Raw genomic sequence first — 21,868 nt, 5'->3', positions numbered from 1 at the left:
ATTCACTTATAAGATTCCCTCTCACATATGCTTTAAGGACTCCCCAGAGATGCATAGGGTTATTTGTAGTGTCCTTGTTGGTTGCTATAAATTGTGTGATATCTTTTTGCAATTTTTGCTGAACCATAGGGTCGCCAAGCAACCTGGGATTAAGCACCCATGAACGAGTTCTATCGTGTTTGATAATGCCCTCTAACTGTGCCTCCACTAGAGCATGGTCTGACCAAGTGCATGGGTGTATTTGTGCTTGAGTAAGTAATGGGACCAATGTTTGGCTTAAAAGGATGTAATCAATCCTCGAGTGAGATTTATGGACTGCTGAGTAATGTGTGTAATCTCTAATTTTTTAATTCTTGGTCCTCCATGCGTCTATTAAATTATTGTCCAGCACAAAGTCTCCTAAGAGATTGTGGTTACGCTCAGGTCTTTGAACTTTGGTTGTGAAAAATTTAGATCTATCTACGTGGTTATTGAGGGTTAAATTAAATCCCCTCCAATTATAAGTCTATGTTTCTTCCACATGGTAAGCTGCTTGCCAACTTTGGAGATGAAGGCTGCCTGTTCTCGTTGGGTGCATAGATGTTACAAATTACTATGGGTGTGTTGTGTATACAGCCCCTAACTATGAGATATCGCCCCTGATTATTTATTCTTCCTTAAAATTAAGGGAGGCATGAAACAATATAGAAACACCTCTATGATTTTTAGTTACCGTGTGATATTGTTGAGGGAATGATCTATCCCAGTACCTGGGTGTATTTGTCTTAGTGAAGTGTGTTTCCTGTAGTAGAACAATTTGTCCATTAAGGATTTTGTATTCAGTGATAGCCTTTTTACGTTTTACGTTGGAATGTAACCCTCTCACGTTGTGGGAGATAATTTTAATGGGCCCCATGTGTAATAAGGGGAATGGTCCGTAAATGTCTCATAAATATTGTAGATATTACGCTATGGGTTTGCTGGTGGGTAGTTTGAGTAGGATAGCATAATAGCCTATAATAGACAACTTTCCTGTATCTAAATTAGATATAGTATTTATAGTATGTGATGAGAAAATGTGTATGTGAACAACATCGTGTATAAACAAAAAACTCTTAATCAGTTGAGATAATAATAAAAGTTTAACAATCATTTTACCTGTAGAAGTAATAAGGTTACAACCTAGGATAGTAATATGCAACTGTTAACTGGGTCAAAGAACAAACCATTTTCAGAACATTAGAACATATCAACAGTCATTGGAGACCTGAAGATGAGCCCTCCTGCAAAGCTTAGTTCACCATATTGAGATATTACTAAACAACTTAAATTGAGAATACTTAAGTCAGATGGATGAATTCTATTCTTCTTGTGCTTGTGCAGCCCAATCGAGTGTTTTTGGTTCCCTTGAGTTCTTTTTTTACTTTTTCTGTCTGGTCACAGGTGTCCATTCTCTTTGAAATGTTTTCCTCTGTGGCTTAGGAGAGAGTGGCTGGTCTCGCTCATCTGAGGTTAGATGGAGTTTCTTTAGTAGCCTATGTCCCTCCTCGATCGTCGAACAAGAGTAGGTGGTATTCTGATAGCTAAATATTAGTTGGAAGGGGAAGTTCCATCTGTATTTGATTTGGTGGCCATTAAAGTGGAAGTAAAGCCTAGCGTTGTACAAACATTAGTATTTACTATTGAAACAAATAAAGGGCACTTTCATTCATGAAGTATAAGATACTTCATGTAGAAAGCTCCTTTATTTGATTCAATCACTTGCCGCTCTTAGCTCCTACAGCAGAGCACGCCTAAAAATGTTTTGGCTAAGAGGTGACGTTTTCACCTCTTAGCCAATAGCAGTGCAGTAAATCCGGCTCCCATGGGTGCCGCTACTATAATAAAGTTATTAACCCCTAAACATAACTCTAACCCTAACCCTAACACACCCTAACATAAATATAATTTATATTAAACGAAATAATATTCCTAAAATTAACTAAATCATTCCTATTTAAAACTAAATACTTACCTATAAAATAAACCCTAATATAGCTACAATATAACTAATAATTACATTGTAGCTATTTTATTTATATTTATTTTACAGGCAACTTTGTATTTATTTTAACTAGGTACAAAGGCTATTAAATAGTTAACATCTATTTAATAGCTACCTAGTTAAAATAAATACAAAATTACCTGTAAAATAAATCCACAATTAAACCTAACACTACACTATCATTAAATTAATTCAATAAATTACCTACAATTAAATACAATTAAATAAACTATTCTATAATACAAAAAAAACACTAAATTACAAAAAATAAAAAAGAATTACAAGCAGTTTAAACTAATTACACCTAATCTAAGCCCCCTAATAAAAAAAAAAATCCCCCCAAAATAAAAAATTCCCTACCCTATTCTAAAATACAAAAGTAATCAGCTCTTTTACCTGCCCTTAAAAGGGCTTTTTGCGGGGCCTTGCCCCAAAGTAATCAGCTCTTTTGCTTGAAAATAAAAATACAATACCCCCCCAACATTACAACCCACCACCCACATACCCCTACTCTAACCCACCCAAACCCCCCTTAAAAAAACCTATCACTAACCCCCTGAAGAACTCTCTACCTTGAGTAGTCTTCACCCAGCCAAGCCGAATTCTTCATCCAAGTGGAGCAAGAAGATGTCCTCCATCTGGTAGAAGTCTTGAACCAAGCGGCAAAGAAGAGGTCTTCCATCCGGGCGATGTCTTCTTTCAAGCGGTATCTTCTATCTTCTTTCTTCCGGATCCATCTTCATCCCGCCGACACGGAAAATCCTTCTTCCCCGACGGACTAACGACAAATGAAGGTTCCTTTAAGGGACTTCATCCAAGATGGCGTCCCTTCAATTCCGATTGGCTGATAGAATTCTATCAGCCAATCGGAATTAAGGTAGAAAAAATCTGATTGGCTAATGCAATCAGCCAATCAGATTGAAGTTCAATCCGATTGGCTGATCCAATCAGCCAATCGTATTGAACTCGCATTCTATTGGCTGTTCCGATCATCTTGGATGATGTCCCTTAAAGGAACCTTCATTCGTTGTTAGTCCATCGGGGAAGAAAGATGTTCCGCGTCGGCGGGATGAAGATGGATCTGGAAGAAAGAAGATAGAAGATGCCGCTTGGAAGAAGACATCGCCCGGATGGAAGACCTCTTCTTTGCTGCTTGGATCAAGACTTCTACCGGATGGAGGACATCTTCTTGATCCGCTTGGATGAAGAATTCGGCTCGGCTGGGTGAAGACGACTCAAGGTAGGGAGATCTTCAGGGGGTTAGTGATAATTTTTTTAAGGGGGTTTGGGTGGGTTAGAGTAGGGGTATGTGGGTGGTGAGTTGTAATGTTGGGGGGGTATTATATTTTTATTTTCAGGCAAAAGAGCTGATTACTTTGGGGCAAGGATCCGCAAAAAGCCCTTTTAAGGGCTGGTAAAAGAACTGATTACTTTTGTATTTTAGAATAGGGTAGGCCATTTTTTATTTTGGGGGGCTTTTTTATTTTATTAGGGGGCTTATATTAGGTGTGATTAGTTTAAAGTTGTTTTTGTATTATAGAATAGTTTATTTAATTGTATTTAATTGTAGGTAATTTATTGAATTAATGTAATGATAGTGTGGTGTTTACTTGTAATTGTAATTGTAACTTAGGTTAGGATTTATTTTACATGTAATTTTGTATTTATTTTAACTAGGTAGCTATTAAATAGTTATTAACTATTTAATAGCTTTTGTACCTAGTTAAAATAAATACAAAGTTGCCTGTAAAATAAATATAAATCCTAAAATAGCTGCAATGTAATTGTTAATTATATTGTAGCTATATTAGGGTTTATTTTATAGGTAAGTATTTAGTTTTAAATAGGAATAATTTAGTTAATTTTAGGAATATTATTTTGTTTAATATAAATTATATTTATGTTAAGGGGGTGTTAGGGTTAGGGTTAGAGTTTTGTTTAGGGGTTAATAACTTTATTATAGTAGCGGCGACAGTGCGTGCGGGAGATTATGGGTTAATAATTGTAGGTAGGTGGCGGCGATGTTAGGGAGGGCAGATTAGGGGTTAATACTATTTATTCTAGTGTTTGCGAGGCGGGAGTGCGGCGTTTTAGGGGTTAATACATTTATTATAGTGGCGGTGAGGTCCGGTCGGCAGATTGAACTCGGTGAGGTCCAATCGTATTGAACTCGCATTCTATTGGCTGTTCCGATCATCTTGGATGATGTCCCTTAAAGGAACCTTCATTCGTTGTTAGTCCATCGGGGAAGAAAGATGTTCCGCGTCGGCGGGATGAAGATGGATCTGGAAGAAAGAAGATAGAAGATGCCGCTTGGAAGAAGACATCGCCCGGATGGAAGACCTCTTCTTTGCTGCTTGGATCAAGACTTCTACCGGATGGAGGACATCTTCTTGATCCGCTTGGATGAAGAATTCGGCTCGGCTGGGTGAAGACGACTCAAGGTAGGGAGATCTTCAGGGGGTTAGTGATAATTTTTTTTAAGGGGGTTTGGGTGGGTTAGAGTAGGGGTATGTGGGTGGTGAGTTGTAATGTTGGGGGGGTATTATATTTTTATTTTCAGGCAAAAGAGCTGATTACTTTGGGGCAAGGACCCGCAAAAAGCCCTTTTAAGGGCTGGTAAAAGAACTGATTACTTTTGTATTTTAGAATAGGGTAGGCCATTTTTTATTTTGGGGGGCTTTTTTATTTTATTAGGGGGCTTATATTAGGTGTGATTAGTTTAAAGTTGTTTTTGTATTATAGAATAGTTTATTTAATTGTATTTAATTGTAGGTAATTTATTGAATTAATGTAATGATAGTGTGGTGTTTACTTGTAATTGTAATTGTAACTTAGGTTAGGATTTATTTTACATGTAATTTTGTATTTATTTTAACTAGGTAGCTATTAAATAGTTATTAACTATTTAATAGCTTTTGTACCTAGTTAAAATAAATACAAAGTTGCCTGTAAAATAAATATAAATCCTAAAATAGCTGCAATGTAATTGTTAATTATATTGTAGCTATATTAGGGTTTATTTTATAGGTAAGTATTTAGTTTTAAATAGGAATAATTTAGTTAATTTTAGGAATATTATTTTGTTTAATATAAATTATATTTATGTTAAGGGGGTGTTAGGGTTAGGGTTAGAGTTTTGTTTAGGGGTTAATAACTTTATTATAGTAGCGGCGACAGTGCGTGCGGGAGATTATGGGTTAATAATTGTAGGTAGGTGGCGGCGATGTTAGGGAGGGCAGATTAGGGGTTAATACTATTTATTCTAGTGTTTGCGAGGCGGGAGTGCAGCGTTTTAGGGGTTAATACATTTATTATAGTGGCGGTGAGGTCCGGTCGGCAGATTAGGGGTTAATAAGTGTAGTTAGGTAGCGGCGACGTTGGTGGGGGCAGATTAGGGGTTAATAAATATAATATAGGGGTCGGCGATGTTAGGGGCAGCAGATTAGGGGTTCGTAAGTATAACGTAGGTGGCAGCGATGTCCGGTCGGCAGATTAGGGGTTAAAAAAAATTATTAGAGTGGCGGCGATGTGGGGGGGCCTCGGTTTAGGGGTACATAGGTAGTTTATGGGTGTTAATGTACTTTAGAGCACAGTAGTTAAGAGCATTATATTCCGGCGTTAGCCCATAAAGCTCTGAACTATTGACTTTTTTTGGCGTTAGGAGTCTTGTCGGTAGAGGCTCTACCGCTCACTTCTCCCCTGACTCCAAATACCAGCATTAGGCAGATCCCATTGAAAAGATAGGATACACAATTGGCGTAAGGGGATCTGCGGTAGCCTGGAATCGCGGTAGGGAAGTGAGCGTTAGACCCTTTCCTGCCTGACTCTAAATACCAGCGGCCGGCCAAAAGCAGCGTTAGGACCCCTTAACGCTGCTTTTGATGGCTAACGCCAAACTCTAAATCTAGCTGAAAGACTTGTAATCACTTTTTATCAGAGCTCTGATAACTTGCAACTGCTCTGTAGCTCAGTTGGTTCCGCCCCCTATTTCGTTTTTTTTTTAATCATATTTCTTGGTACTAATAGATCCTTTCTATCCATCCCTAATGCTTCTAGATTAGCTTTCTGTATCAGTTTCAAATCATACCTTCTCATTAGGAACTTATTCTCTAGTACTTCTGATTGCTGAACATAGTCTAAAACATTACTGCAGTTCTGCATGGAAATAACTGTTTGCATCAACCTGCTTGAAATATGTTCTCATATTTATTTTCGTATTATCAATTCTAATCTCCAAATCAAGAAAATTGGCTTTCATGCTACTGATTTCATACGTGAATTTATGATTATTTTTATTCTGATTCATTACAGAAAGCAACCACTCTAGATCTTCTTTAGTGCCTTTCCAGATGATTAGAATGTAATGTATATAGAGTACCAGATTTGCCTCCGGATCAACAGAGTCTAGGAATATATACTCCAAGAGACCCATACATTTTTTTGCATAACTAGGTAACTAGGGGCAAATGTGGTCCCCATAGCCGTTCCACACATTTGTAAATAATATTTATTATTGAAATGAAAATAATTATGAGTTATAATATAGTGTATATTCTCTAAGGTAAACTTTTTTTTTGTACAGTTGGTATTGAATCATCTTGATCAATATAACATTTTACTGCATTGATCCCATCTGTGTGTATAACACAGACTCATCACTGGTTGCTATAAAATAATCATCTTCCCTTTTTACTGTTTGTAAGATATGCAACATATCAGTGGAGTTACTAAGATATGAAGGTAATCTTTTCACATGATCTTGTAGATAACTGTCTATAAATTCTGACTAATTTGCTGTTATAGAACTTATAACCGACACTATTGGACGACCTGGGGGGGTTTCAGCGATTTCTGTAATTTGGGCAAACAGTATAACAGAAGGATTCTTGGAATGACTCGTAAAATATATTTCTTTCCTAAGATATGGAGAGTCCTCAATGTCATTCAATTAGTGAGAATATCACTCCTGGCCAGCAGGAGGAGGCAAAGAGCACCACAGCAAAGCTGGTAAGTGTCACTTCCTTACCCATAATCCCCAGTCATTCTCTTTGCCTCTGTCAATGGAGGAGGGGAAGGTTGGTGTCTGAAGAAGTGAATTCCTTTTTAGGGAATGTTTCCCTGCAAACAAGGATTTGGGTTTTGCTAAGTCCACGTCAATCTCTTCAGTAGAGTAGTGGTGGCTTTTAAGCAGTTAGGAAGTTGTTCGGTAGTCCTTGCTTTGTTTCCTAACACATTGCTGCAAATGGTACAGAAAGCCAGAGTTGGTTACTCTGTTCTTTCTTTTTCTATAGGTCTCTGTAAGGAGTATGTGTCCTTTCATGCCTTGTGAGCTGTCTTCCTGCCGGACAGGTAGACTGCAGGTAAGTGCTTTTGTCTTCTAGGTCTTGGAGACATGCACTTCAGAAGAATATGTCATATGCAGTAGATGGGGACATTTTTAAAATCCTTTATACAGGATTTTCCTGGGCAGTGGGCAGGCACATTATGTAAGTTTAGACTATTGGCCAAATTATCATTCTGCGAATGGACATGATCCGATATTGCAGATCATGTCCGCTGCACATCGATAAATGCTGACAGCATACGCTCTCAGCATTAATCATTGCACCAGCAGTTCTTGTAAACTGCTGGTGCAATGCCGCAACCTGCAGATTCCCGGCCAATCGGCCGTTAGCAGGAGGTGTCAATCAACCCGATAGTATTCGATTGGGTTGATTTGTGGTGATGTCTGTTTAAAAGGAGTGACTTGTGCAATTGTATACCTGTGTACACATTCGATACACACAGACGTTTAAAGTGGAATTGCAATTTCTTTTCTTTTCATTGAATTCAAAATCTACTATTCATTGGCTTCTTCCACCAGATTAGATCTAAAGAGGTCAGATGACACAGCTAATGGACAGGGCAGTGAAGACGATGTAAACATCCCGCCAAGCGAGGTAGAAGTGAAACAGCAAGGTAAGTCTGTCATCTGGCAGTAACGACCCTACAACGATACCAGAAGCCCAAAACAAATCTGACTGGTCAGTACAAGTAAAATCATCTCTTACAACTCTGAATCTAAGACACACTGAATTACTTCTGTGTTTTTGTGCCACTACCACCAGACGCATCAGAGAATATTTGCGATCTGTACCGCTATAAGCAAAAGGCTATTTGACTCATACTGATATAAGCAAGAGACCTGATAAAAGTTCTTCTTCATATTTGAACTATATATGAACTAACGGAACTCCATATACAATAAGAACCTATTTGGAATACTACCACCCACTATATTTTTTAAAAATAAGGATTCATTTATCAACATCATACTAAGGGGCCTATTTATCAAAGGTTTTGCGGACCTGATCCGACAGTGCGGATCAGGTCCGCAAGACCTCTGTGAATGTGGATAGTAATACGCTCTCCGTATACAGCATTGCACCAGCAGCTCACAAGAGCTGCTGGTGCAACGCCGCCCCTGCAGACTCGCGGCCAATGGGCCGCCAGCAGGGGGGTGTCAATCAACCCGATCGTACTCGATCAAGATGATTTCCGGCGATTCCTGTCCGCCTCATCAGAGCAAGCAGACAGGGTTATGGAGCAGCGGTCTTTAGACCGCTGCTTCATAACTGCTGTTTCTGGCGAGTCTGGAGACTCGCCAGAAACACAGGCCCACAAGCTCCGTTTGGAGCTTGATAAATGGGCCCCTAAAAGTAAACTAGCTCAATTAGTTACACCAAAGTGGTTATACCGATACATTATTCACTTTTTGATATATTCAAGAAGCTACTAACTGGTAACTTTAAGCTTATTGCAAAACACCAAGCTGTATGTTTCAATTCCTGTATGAAATATTTCTGTGATTATATAGAATCTATATTATTGCATAACGGGTAATATTAACTAGCCTTACGCATTTATATCAATTGTTTTATTTTTTCATATCATTATTATTCACACATTTTAGATACTTATAGGTTGTGACCACAACTATTTGTTAGACTGTTTTTTAGACTATTTATTCTATTTTAATAAATATTAATTCCTGCTTCACACTGAATAACTTATGAATTTTTGTGCCACCATCACCAGACGCATCAGAGAACTTTTGCGATCTGTACCGCTATAAACAAAAGGCTATCTGACTCATACTGCTATAAGTAAGAGAACTGGTAAAAGGAACTATATATGAACTGACTGAATTACTGTTTTTTAGACTGTTTTCTTTTAATATGTATTCTATTTATATATATCAATCCCTGCTTCACTTACTCTGTATGTTTCATGTAGAGATTAGATATATATCCACTTTATACTTGTTGCACTCCTTAGCTTTAATTAGCACCACTCTTTCAGTTTTTTACTGTTGTATCTGTTAAGCGTCCCAGAGAGAGCACCTAAATTCTATTGAGAATATAGATCAAGAGAGGGATAAACTGTTGCCCGTACCGTGCCATTTTAAGAAATGCAATAATGGGAACCTAAAATAATTTAATTATACAATAATAGATAAAGTCAGTTGCAATTGGAGAGGTGGTAATATTAGGCAGGAGCTTTTAAGGCGAGAAGCCAAGTGGATTTTTTATTTAAAACATTATCCCCCATGGGATTAAATATAGATTTTGATCTAGGGTGTTTCCTAGAAAAAAAATAAATTATATAATTATTATTAAAGTATAATATTTCCTTTTTTTTATATATTAGGATTATTGTTGATTCTTTTTAGATTATTATTAGGGTCATTAGTTTTTGAAGTATATCAACTGTTTCTTGAGTTTTATGTGTCAATAAAAAACTGATTATCAATTTTAGTAGAATTTATTGTAAAAATGCACTTTGCTATTTGTAACTACTTTAAAATGTTTTACAACTAACTGTTGTTATTTGTATATTCATATGAAACTATATACTGTTTTGAATTTTTAAAAAATATAATATAATTCAAAGTATATAATGTATTTTATAACATAACAAATTTTAGGGCTGAATTTTTAAGGATGATTTAATTAATTATGGAATCAGAGGAAATTACCAATTAATTATTATGCTCCATTATAGTGTTTTTAAACATACTTTACAAATGAACGTATTTGAAAGATTATTGGAAACATGTTGCTTAGTTACACATTACAGCCCAGAGAGGGCTACATAGGCTTCCATAGCGACTGCATGCTGACCACAGTTCTATTGCATTTTAAAATTCACTGTAACAGACACAAGCCAGTCTGTTCACGGACTTTCACAGGATACGTTATCAGCAGGTTGAGACGTATCTGAAGACGCATCAGACTTTTCTGTGTAACGGATTCATCTGCTGTCTGGGACACTTAACAGTTTCTATACTGTGAGTACAGATTGTGCTTTATTTGTAAATACTTTGACACTGCATAAGGAGATTTCTCCTCTGCCTTATTAGGAGCCGTCTGTCGCGTCGGATCAGAAGTTTATATTTTCCTGCACCTTTTGGGATACCAAGCTGGTCAAGTCGTTCCCGGTTGCCAATCTAGCTGTGATGCTCACACTATCATCTGCTATCGGATTTATGCTGCTAGATCACAATTTTAGTTGGTTTACAATTGGTTTTATTTGCCACTTTCTATCTGGCTTGGTGTCACATTATTGACACTATTTTATCTTGCATTATGTATTTGTTTTTATTATATTGTTGTGTGTCCGCATTTGGTTTTTATGATTGTATTATTAAATACATTCATTTTTAGACTGCCATCCATACCCCTGAGTGTTAACACTTTAGCTTTAAAAGCGCAATCAACTCTTGCTTTTTGGTATCATCACAGTGTTGAACTGGGACTGCTCCTGTTGAGATGAGACTAGGCTTAACAACTTCTACAAAGTGTTTAGCACCTGATGAGATGGATTTCCTCCTGTCTTTTATAACTGTTATCCTCTTTCCTTCAAGTGTATGCCATCTTTAGTAACTAACAAGTAATTAACAATCAAAGCTAATTATTGCTTAATGTACAATAATTGCTTTGTTTAGCATAAGCTGGCAATAAAATTGATCTATTTCACACATTTCCTGTATACTCCATTTATTCAGTGCTAATAGCTACCTTAGCACTCTCCTGGTGCTACTGGATCTCATGTAAATGTACTTGTAGATTCCCCTTTAGAGTTAAATAAGGCTGATCAAGAAGCTCTTACCATCCTATTATACGTACTAGAAGATTCTGAATTTGAAGATCTGTCAAAATGTATTTGAAGACAGATGTTAAAACCTAAATCTACATTTGCCCCCACAAATTTAATTTCCCCACAGGTTACTACATTCTTGAACCTAGTATGTGAAGACTTCATTAAACTAGATGATAAGATTGAAGAATTCAGTCTAACTAAGAAAGAGCAGGATGCTGTTAAGGAAATACAACTGTGGGAAGATATAGTTGTGACGCCCAGTAATAAGGGTGGAAACATACGCCTAGATTACGAGTTTTGCGTTAGAGGCGGTGCTAACGAGCAGTTTATGCTCACCACTCACTTGCAAACAGCGCTGGTATTACGGGTTTTTACAAACCCGGCGTTAGCAGCAAAAAAGTGATTGTAGAACAAAATTTAACTCCACAACTCACCTCAATACCAGCGCTGCTTACGTTAGCGGTGAGCTGGTAAAATGGGCTTGTGCACTATTTCCCCATAGGAATCAATGGGGGAGAGCAAACACCTACAAAAAAAGCAGCGTAAAGCTACTAACGCAGCCCCATTGATTCCTATGGGGAAACACATTTTATGTCTACACCTAACACCCTAACATGAACCCCAAGTCTAAACACCCCTAATATTACACTTATTAACCCCTAATCTGCTGCCCCCGACATCACCGAGACCTGCATTAAATTATTAATCCCTAATCTGCCGTTCCGGACACCGCCGCCACCTATATTATACTTATGAATCCCTAATCTGCCGCCCCCAACATCGCCGACACCAACATTTTATTTATTAACCCCTAATCTGCCGACCCCTATGTCGCCGCAACCTACCTACATTTATTAACCTCTAATCTGCCGCCCCCAACGTCGCCGCCACTATAATAAAGTTATTAACCCCTAAACCTAAGTCTAACCCTAACACCCCCTAACTTAAATATAATTAAAATACATTTAAATAAAATTACTACAATTAACTAAATAATTCCTATTTAAAACTAAATACTTACCTATAAAATAAACCCTAAGCTAGCTACAATATAACTAATAGTTACATTGTATCTAGCTTAGGGTTTATTTTTATTTTACAGGCAACTTTGTATTTATTTTAACTAGGTAGAATAGTTATTAAATAGTTATTAACTATTTAATAAATACCTAGTTAAAATAAAGACAAATTTACCTGTAAAATAAAACCTAACCTAAGTTACAATTACACCTAACACTAAACTATAATTAAATTAATTACCTAAATTAAATACAATTAATTACAATTAAATAAAATTATCTAAACTACAAAAAAAACTCTAAATTACAGAAAATAATAAAGAAATTACAAGATTTTTAAACTAATTACACCTACTCTAATCCCTCTAACAAAATAAAAAATTACAAATAGCCCTTAAAAGGGCCTTTTGCGGGGCATTGCCCCAAAGTAATCAGCTCTTTTACCTGTAAAAAAAAATTACAAATCCACCCCAACATTAAAACCCACCACCCACACAACCAACCCTACTCTAAATCCCACCCAATCCCCCCTTAAAAAAACCTAACAATAACCCCTTGAAGATCACCTTACCGGGAGACGTCTTCACCCAACCGGGCAGAAGTGGTCCTCCAGACGGGCGGAAGTCTTCATCCAACCGGGCAGAAGTGGTCCTCCAGACGGGCAGAAGTTTTCATCCAGACGGCATCTTCTATTTTCATCCATCCGGCGCCGAGAGGGTCCATCTTCAAGACATCCGATGCGGAGCATCCTCTTCTGTCCACGGCCAACGACTGAATGAAGGCTCCTTTAAATGACGTCATCCAAGATGGCGTCCCTTCAATTCTGATTGGTTGATGCAATTTCTTTATTATTTTCTGTAATTTAATGTTTGTTTTCGTACTTTAGATAATTTTATTTGATTGTAATTAATTGTATTTAATTTAGGAAATTAATTTAATTATAGTGTAGTGTTAGGTGTAAATGTAACTTAGGTTAGGTTTTATTTTACAGGTAAATTTGTCTTTATTTTAACTAGGTAGTTATTAAATAGTTAATAACGATTAAATAACCATTCTACCTAGTTAAAATAAATACAAACTTGCCTGTAAAATAAAAATAAACCCTAAGCTAGCTATAATGTAACTATTAGTTATATTGTAGCTAGTTTAGGGTTTATTTTATAGGTAAGTATTTAGTTTTAAATAAGAATTATTTAGTTAATGATAGTAATTTTATTTAAATTTATTGTAATTATATTTAAGTTAGGGGGTGTTAGGGTTAGGGTTAGACTTAGATTTAGGGGTTAATAAATTTAGTATAGTGGCGGCAACGTTGGGGGCGGCAGATTAGGGGTTAATAAATGTAGGTAGGTGGCGGCGATGTTAGGGACAGCAGATTAGGGGTTTATAATATTTAACTAGTGTTTGCGATGTTGGAGTGTGGTGGTTTAGGAATTAATATGTTTAATATAGTGGCGGCGATTTCCGGTTTGGCAGATTAGGGGTTAAATTTTTTTTAGTGTTTGCGATGTGGGGGGGGGGGGGCTCGGTTTAGGGGTTAATAGGTAGTTTATGGGTGTTAGTGTACTTTTTAGCACGTTAGTTAAGAATTTTATGCTACGGCGTTGTAGTGTAAAACTCTTAACTACTGACTTTAAAATGTGGTACCAGTTTTGACAGGAGAGGGTCTACCGCTCACTTTTGGTCAGACTTGTAATACCAGCACTATGCAAGTCCCATTGAAAAAAGAGGATACGCAATTGACGTAAGTGGAATTGCGGTATTTCCGAGTCTGGCTCAAAAAGTGAGAGGTACACCTGTACCTGCAAGACTCGTAATACCAGCGGGCTTTAAAAAGCAGCATTAGGACCTCTTAATGCTGCTTTTTAACCCTAACGCACAACTCGTAATCTAGGCCATAGTTTTGTGGCCTATAGAGATGTACATCAAAAAAGGGAAAATACAACTGGAAAATATCCAGAACTATAGAAATGTATTTTCAGATCCAACTAACCATTTTTGTATTAAAAATAACAATCTTAATATTCAATCCTGTCAGTTGGTCTGATAAAGATGATCATTTAGAGTAAAATCCAAGGGTATTTACTTTATACTTTTTACCAAAAATACATACAGAGCAACTAAATCCACCGGGCTGTCCAATAGTATCCAGGCTAGAATCATTATGTTAGAAAGCAAGTAAAAACGTACATGCACCCATTCTGATATGATGACATAAAGAAAACATTTATTTAAAGAAGCAATAGCATGTGGATCATGTAGAGTGTATACTTATATGGTAAAGAAAATTGAGAATATTGATCATTTTGGAAAGATACATAAATTAATTGTTACATTAATTGTAAGACAAAATGGGATTTATTGCTTGAAATGTGAATGTAATAAATAGTATAGGCTAGATTATGAGTGGAGTGGTAGTTTGCACTCACTAGAAGTTATTTTTTGCTCTCTGATATTTGTGCATGTATTATGAGTTTGAAGTAAAATATTTTCCCTCTTGCATTCACAAATTTGTGATATTGGCTGATTTGGCTAATTTGAAGAATCAAATCAACCAATAGGAATGCAAGGGTACCCCTATATAAAAGGGGTACCTTGCATTCAACCTTCACTGGGCCTGCTGGAGACCGCATGAAGAGGACGTCCGTGTCGATGGTCTGAAGAGGAGAACCGGTGTCACCGTCGCAATCGCAGATGACTTTGCCTCTGCCACCAGGATGAATATAGAAGATGGACCTCCGCCAGGGCCAGATTTCCCATTAGGCACAGTAGGCATGTGCCTACAGGCTCAATGCAGTGAGGGGTGCCTGCCTGTAGTCAGTGTATTAAAAAAAACAAAAACATTTTTTTTTTCTGAGGGCATTCATTTTAGTAAGAATTGTGCTGCCAGCTGCTTACAGAGTCGAGTGTTTCATTGGGAATATGTTACAGCAGTCCAGGGAGCCATGAAGGAGAGAGGGGCAAAGATTAAAACTAAACCCCTCCCATTTTCGCCAGGCATGTTTACTTTGTAAGTTTCACTTTTATTTTATGTACTTCTGTTGCCTCCCTCACACAGTTAAGCTCCATGCTGATGTGGAGAAGACACTTTTTGTTGAAGGAATGAAGGCTTCTGGACAGGTTAGGACTGTACAAGGCTTCTAAATGCTGCCTAGAATGACAACATAACAAGCAGAGCACACTTTAACCCCTTGGCTACCAGAGAGGATTGAAGTGTATTCGCTTGTTATGTGCTGTAGTGCATTTTGATAGCCAGGGGTTAAATTATGCTTCATGATGTATGTTTTTGTTCTATAAAGGCCTTGGAGGTGAGGAGGTTATGTGCTGCTCCGCTCTTTATTACAAATGCTGATTGTAATTTACAGCCTTTAGGGCACTTGGACAACAATGTTTGTAGACTGTAAGGCTGTTGCTATAAAGGAAGACCTTGATTACTAAAGGTTAACTAGCAAAATAAAAATGTGTATGTGTGTAAACCACTCGCATGGTATATTTGTGTGTTTGTGTATATATATATATATATATATATATATATATGTGTGTGTGTGTGTGTGTGTATATATATATATGTGTGTGTTTGTGTGTGTGTATATATATATATGTGTGTTTGTGTGTGTCTGTATATATATATATATATATATATATATATATATATATACACACATCACATTAAAAATTGTTCATCTGTTATTTTATCTAGTGAGAGTGGTATGTTTGTGTTTTGTGGTAAATTGAATTGAATTTTACCCCTGACTTATGACTCCTAATTTTCTGGATTATTTACTATAGATTTATATACAAATACCACTCTCTAGGTCCTAAAAGTAGAGCTCCTAAATATTCTTACTGCCTTCTAATTTTAAACACATTTGTTGACCCCTGGATTACATATAATCTACACTCCATTTTTTTCCTTTGAGAGCAACATCATATTATATTTATATTACAGAACAAAATAAATTTAATATCTGTGTGTATTTGTACTAAAAATATCAGAGTTCACAAGATTTTTTTCATGTAGTGGAAAAAGGACCTACATTTTATATTTTCTTCCACTGGCTGCAAAGGTTGATGATGAGCTTGCATGCTGCTAGTTTTAATATTGCTATTGTTTACCCAAAACTGTGTTTAACTCCATCAAAATGTTAAGCACATAGTCAAAGTCATCTCCAGAAAAAGAAATACACTAATGGTTTGTCAGTAAACATGTCCTATGAGCCTATCTGGGTCTGCACAGATGTGCATTGCTGTCTCAGAACTGACATTGACTATGTGTTTAACTATTTTGCAAGCGGCTAACACACTTCTGCGCAAGCACTAGTGCAAAATGAAAATGCCCTAGCAAACTGTCACATTTTATGTCCCTTTAAATAGGTTTTTCTTTAGATGTTTTAACATCATACACAAGCACATTTAAAAATACAAGTTAAATATTTATTTTAATGATAAATGTATTACAGGAAAAATGTAATGAAGGAAGTGAATAATACACACACACACACACATATATATATATATATATATATATATATATATATATATATATATATATATATATATATATATATATACAGTGGATATAAAAAGTCTACACACCCCTGTTAAAATGTCAGGTCTCTGTGATGTAAACAATTAGACAAAGATAAATAATTTCAGAACTTTTTCCACCTTTAATGTGACCTATAAACTACACAAATCAATTTAAAAACAAACTGAAATCTTTAAGGTGGAGGTAAGTAAACAAAAAAAACTAAAATAATGGTATAACTGGGGATGTAGCTGTGTTCAGAATTAAGCAATCACATTCAAAACCATTTTAAATAAGAGTCATCACACACCTGTCATCATTTAAAGTGCCTCTGATTAACCCTGAATAAAGTTCAGCTGTTCTAGTAGGTCTTTCCTGACATTTTCTTAGTCGTGTCCTACACAAAAGCCATGGTCCGCAGAGAGCTTCCAAAGCATCAGAGGGATCTCATTGTTAAAAGGTATCAGTCAGGAGAAGGGTACAAAAGAATTTCCAAGGCATTAGATATACCATGGAACACAGTTAAGACAGTCATCATCAAGTGGAGAACATATGGCGCAACAATGACATTACCAAGAACTGGATGTCCCTCCAAAATTGAGGAAAAGACAAGAAGAAAACTGGTCTGGGAGGCTACCAAGAGGCCTACAGCAACATTAAAGGAGCTGCAGGAATATCTGGCAAGTACTGGCTGTGTAGTAGATGTGACAACAATCTCCTGTATTCTTCATATGTTTGAGCTTTGGGTAGACGGCAAGATGGAAGCCTTTTCTTACGAAGAAAAACATCCAAGCCCAGCTAAATTTAGCAAAAACACATCTGAAGTCTCCAAAAAGCATGTGAAAAAAGGTGTTATGTTCTGATGAAACCAAGGTTGAACTTTTTGGCAATAATTCCAAAACATATGTTTGGCGCAAAAACAACACTGCATATCACCAAAAGAACACCATACCCACAGTGAAGCATGGTGGTGGTAGCAACATGCTTTGGGTCTGTTTTTTTTCCAGCTGGAACTGGGGCCTTATTCAAGGTAGAGGGAATTATGAACAGTTCCAAATACCAGTCAATATTGGCACATAACCTTCAGGCTTCTGCTAGAAAGCTGAACATGAAGAGGATGTTAATCTTTATGCATGACAATGACCCAAGGCATACATCCAAATCAACAAAGGAATGGCTTCACCAGAAGAAGATTAAAGTTTTGGAATGGCCCAGCCAGAGCCAAGACCTGAATCCAATCGAAAATCTGTGGGGTGATCTGAAGAGGGCTGTGCACAGGAGATGCCCTCGCAATCTGATAGATTTGGAGTGCTTTTGCAAAGAAGAGTGTGCAAATCTTGCCAAGTCAAGATGTGCCATGCTGATAGACTCATACCCAAAAAGACTGAGTGCTGTAATAAAATCAAAAGGTGCTCTTAATTTTTTATTTTTACTTCTCTTCACCTAAAAGATTTCAGTTTGTTTTTCCATTGAGTTGAATAGTTTATAGGTCAGATTAAAGGTGGACAAACTTCTGAAATGATTTATCTTTGGCTCATTTTTTACATCACAGAAACCTGCCATTTTAACAGGGGTGTGTAGACTTTTTATATCCACTGTGTGTATATATATATATATATATATATATATATATATATATATATATATATATATACTGTATGTGTGTGTGTGTGATTGTGTGTATATTATATATATATATATATATGTGTATATATATGTACACAAACACTTTAATCAAGTTCCTACTTTAACACATATACAAATATAATATTAGAGCGTGAAAAATAGATGAACAGATCCAGCTATGAATTTTGCACTTTGCTGCATATTTTCTATTTTTGAATTGTAATATAGTTCTAAACAAGGAATATTATTGACTCCCTGTGACACACACAAGGAATAAAACACAATTAGGGCTCGATGATATATTATTCTCCAGCTCAAACCTTCTTTTTCTCGCTGACACTCGCAGGGCTGCCCCGGTGCAATGATCGTAAAAAAGGGGCAGTTTCTGCGAGTTGCGAGATGGCTCCTATTAAAAGTAGTGGAGCTCGCTGATTAAGGAAACTTCGCTACTTAGTGCAAAGTTATCAGGGAGCAGGGGGAGCACTTTAAAATTAAAATCCTGCAGCCAATATAACTCACATTACGCTGCTTTCTGCATAGAGCATCTTACATTTGCCTATACTTTAGTATGCATTTGTTTTTCTATTGGGGCTATAAGTGTTCGTATTGTTTTGAGAAAAGGTGGCGAGAAAAAACTGTGATATCTGCAGTGCGAACATCTTTAAAGAATTACGTTGGGATTAGTGAGACATTGTCATATACGCCCATGGAACGCACATGTTCAGCCCATTTAAAAAAAACAACAATTACGCTGTGTATTTTGTATTTATAAATTCAAATTTCTGTGTGATTTTTGTACATCCAGTGTACTACAATTACGCTATGCATATTTAATTTTATTTATTCCTGTGTAAATTACATACTAATTTTACTTTTTTGTTAACATACGATTTTTGGTGAATAATTTTGTTACAATTTTTTGTGCACCTTAACAATACAATTTTTCCCTGCTTATTTTTGTGTGAATGATTCAAATATTTGTTTTGTATCAGGTTTAAAATACGAATTTTGTTGTGCACATTTCATATGAAAATGCAGTATACGCCCCTTAGCGAGACACCCTATTTTCAGGGTAAAAAATGGATTTAGATCATCCCACCAGGGAAATAGAAGGACTGGCGAGCATTCATTAATAATCTGGCCAGCCCAGAGAGCTTTCAATCATCGAGCCCTTAGTGAGGCTGTGTTTGAGGGGTCAGACAAGCTGTTGTGTTTGCATACACTGTGGCTGGAAAATCTCATAGGAGTGAGTAACAGTAAACTTAACTGTAAGTAAGTCAGTGTGTTTTATTTGCAAATTGATCTATCTGATGCAGAATTATTTGTCCAAGGGGCCATAAAGGGGGGTGACTGAGGGGTACAAAATTTAACCCCAAAAGGCTGAAGAAGTCGTGTGGAGCCTATGGTAATTTCTTTTATGTATTTATTGACAGAGATATCTGCAATACATTTCATAGGTGTATGTTCCATCCATTTTTGAATATTGATTTTTGGTGTAGCTTCCATTACAACAAATATTGCAATTGGTGTATGTATTTGTGTATCTCCATAAAAGGGAAAATGTAATTACCTTAAGCTTTAATGTTTTACATCTAATATTTATTTTTAGTTGTCCTAAATAATAATAATAAAAAATTCCTCAGTTGTTGTCACTTTTTTTTTTTTGGGGGGGGGTTGGGGGCGCTTCAGGTTTTTGTGCCTACAGGTACCTGAGATGTAAATCCGGCCCTGACCTCTGCCACCGGGATGAAGAGAGAAGATGGACCGCTGATGGAAGAAGATGGAGCGCCACTCATCATTGATAAGTACCAAATTTGGGGTAAGTGTCAGGGTTTTTTTTTCTTTTTGGGGTGAGTTATTCTTTTAAGATTATGGATTTTTTTTTGGGGGGCAGCAAAAGAGTTGAATGCCATTAAGGGCTATGTCCATCCAAATACCCTTTTCAGGGCAATGGGTAGTTTAGGTTTTTTTGAGTTAGGCTTTTGTTTGTGGGGGGGTTGTAATGTTAGTGGGTCATTTTAAAATGTTTGCAAAATATCTGTTTGCTTTAGGGCAATTCCCTACAAAAGGCCCTTTTTAGGGCTATTGGTAGTTTATTTGTAGAAAAGGGTTTTTTATTGTTGGGTGTTTTTGGGGGGAATATTAGAATATTATTTATTTTATTTTTTTCATTTGTTATTTTTTGTATGGAGTTTTTTTTGTAATGTAGTTTTTTTGTAATGTAGTTTTTTTATTTTCAAGTAATAGTGTTTTTTTGTTAGGGTAAGCTTAGGTTTTAATTTAATTTTACAGGTAAGTTTTTATTTATTTTAAAGTAGTTAGAATATTTTAGTTAATTTATGGGTATTTTAATTGGGGTTAAGTTAGAGGGTGTTAGGTTAGGGGGTTAAGATGTTAATTACTTTGCTTTGTGGGGAATGGTAGTTTAGGGGTTAATAGTTTATTTAGGTACTTTACTATGTGGTGGGATGGGGATTTTAGGGGTTAATAGTTTTATTTAGGGTCGGTGATGTGGAGGGGATAGCGTATTAGGGTTTATTAGGCTAGAGGCTAATGGTAAGGTGTTATGTTTTTTTCACGCGCACACCAAAATTCCGCTAGTGATGTTTGCGATTCTTGGGCTACCACTAGCAAAAAATATATATTTGCAACTTGTAATATGAGCGGATCCCAAGAATTGCAAAAAGCATTTAGCTAGCAGTGTTTTTGATAACGGTAAATTAAGATTTACCGCTCCACTTACAGTATAATCTCACCCTAAATGTTTATCCTGTTTTCATTCAATATGTTTTTATTCATCCTTAAAAAATGTAAGATGCAGGCCCTTGTATGACTGGTTAATCCTATCTCATGGGACTTTCTCTATGTGTGCCTTAAGAATAAAATTAAGTCTTCAAATAGGTTATTTAAGATCTAAAATTAGGTAGATTATTCATTGGCTGTATCATATCATGTAATCCCCACTGTGCTAAAAAGGAAATACTATTGTTAATTCCTCAAACAGGTCGTTACAGAATGTGATCCAATTAGAAGTCGAGCAGAGATATAGGGGTCTATTTATATATGTGCGGACAGACATGATCCGCTATAGCGAACCATGTCCACCGCACATCGATAAATGCTGACAGCATATGCTGTCGGCATTTATCATTGCACCAGCAGTTCTTGCAATACCGCCCCCTGCAGATTCACGGCCAATCGCACGCTAACAGGGGGTGTCAATCAGCCCAATTGTACATGATCGGGCGGATTGCTATTTCGCGGAAACAAGGGGAACAGGGGCCATTCGGCCCTTGTTAAATAGACCCCCATGTTTTTGTGTATTACCAAAATGTTGAATTTAAACATTTAGTAGAATATAAAAGCTTATAATGACTCATTATAAAAGATATAATAAAGAAATATGATATTTTACGTTAAGGAATATGTATAGATGATTCAAAAAAGTTTTATTCTTTTATGTAAATATTCTGAAAAGAGCTGTTCTATCTACACTATAAAACCTCCCTCTAAGTTTCTGTTTTTTTT

General features: G+C 36.4%; 1 protein-coding gene across 1 annotated transcript in view; it reads right to left on the bottom strand.

Annotated features, from left to right (window-relative positions):
* Positions 1-21,868, bottom strand: part of LOC128656846 (vomeronasal type-2 receptor 26-like) — a 97,463-nt gene that overhangs the window by 31,892 nt on the left and 43,703 nt on the right. The gene's annotated exons all lie outside the window — the stretch shown is intronic.

This window comes from Bombina bombina, chromosome 4 (genome assembly GCF_027579735.1).
Source record: "Bombina bombina isolate aBomBom1 chromosome 4, aBomBom1.pri, whole genome shotgun sequence".
Classification (NCBI taxonomy): domain Eukaryota; kingdom Metazoa; phylum Chordata; class Amphibia; order Anura; family Bombinatoridae; genus Bombina; species Bombina bombina.
The sequence above is the reverse complement of the archived record's forward strand: the minus strand, read 5'-3'. Positions and strand labels throughout refer to the sequence as shown.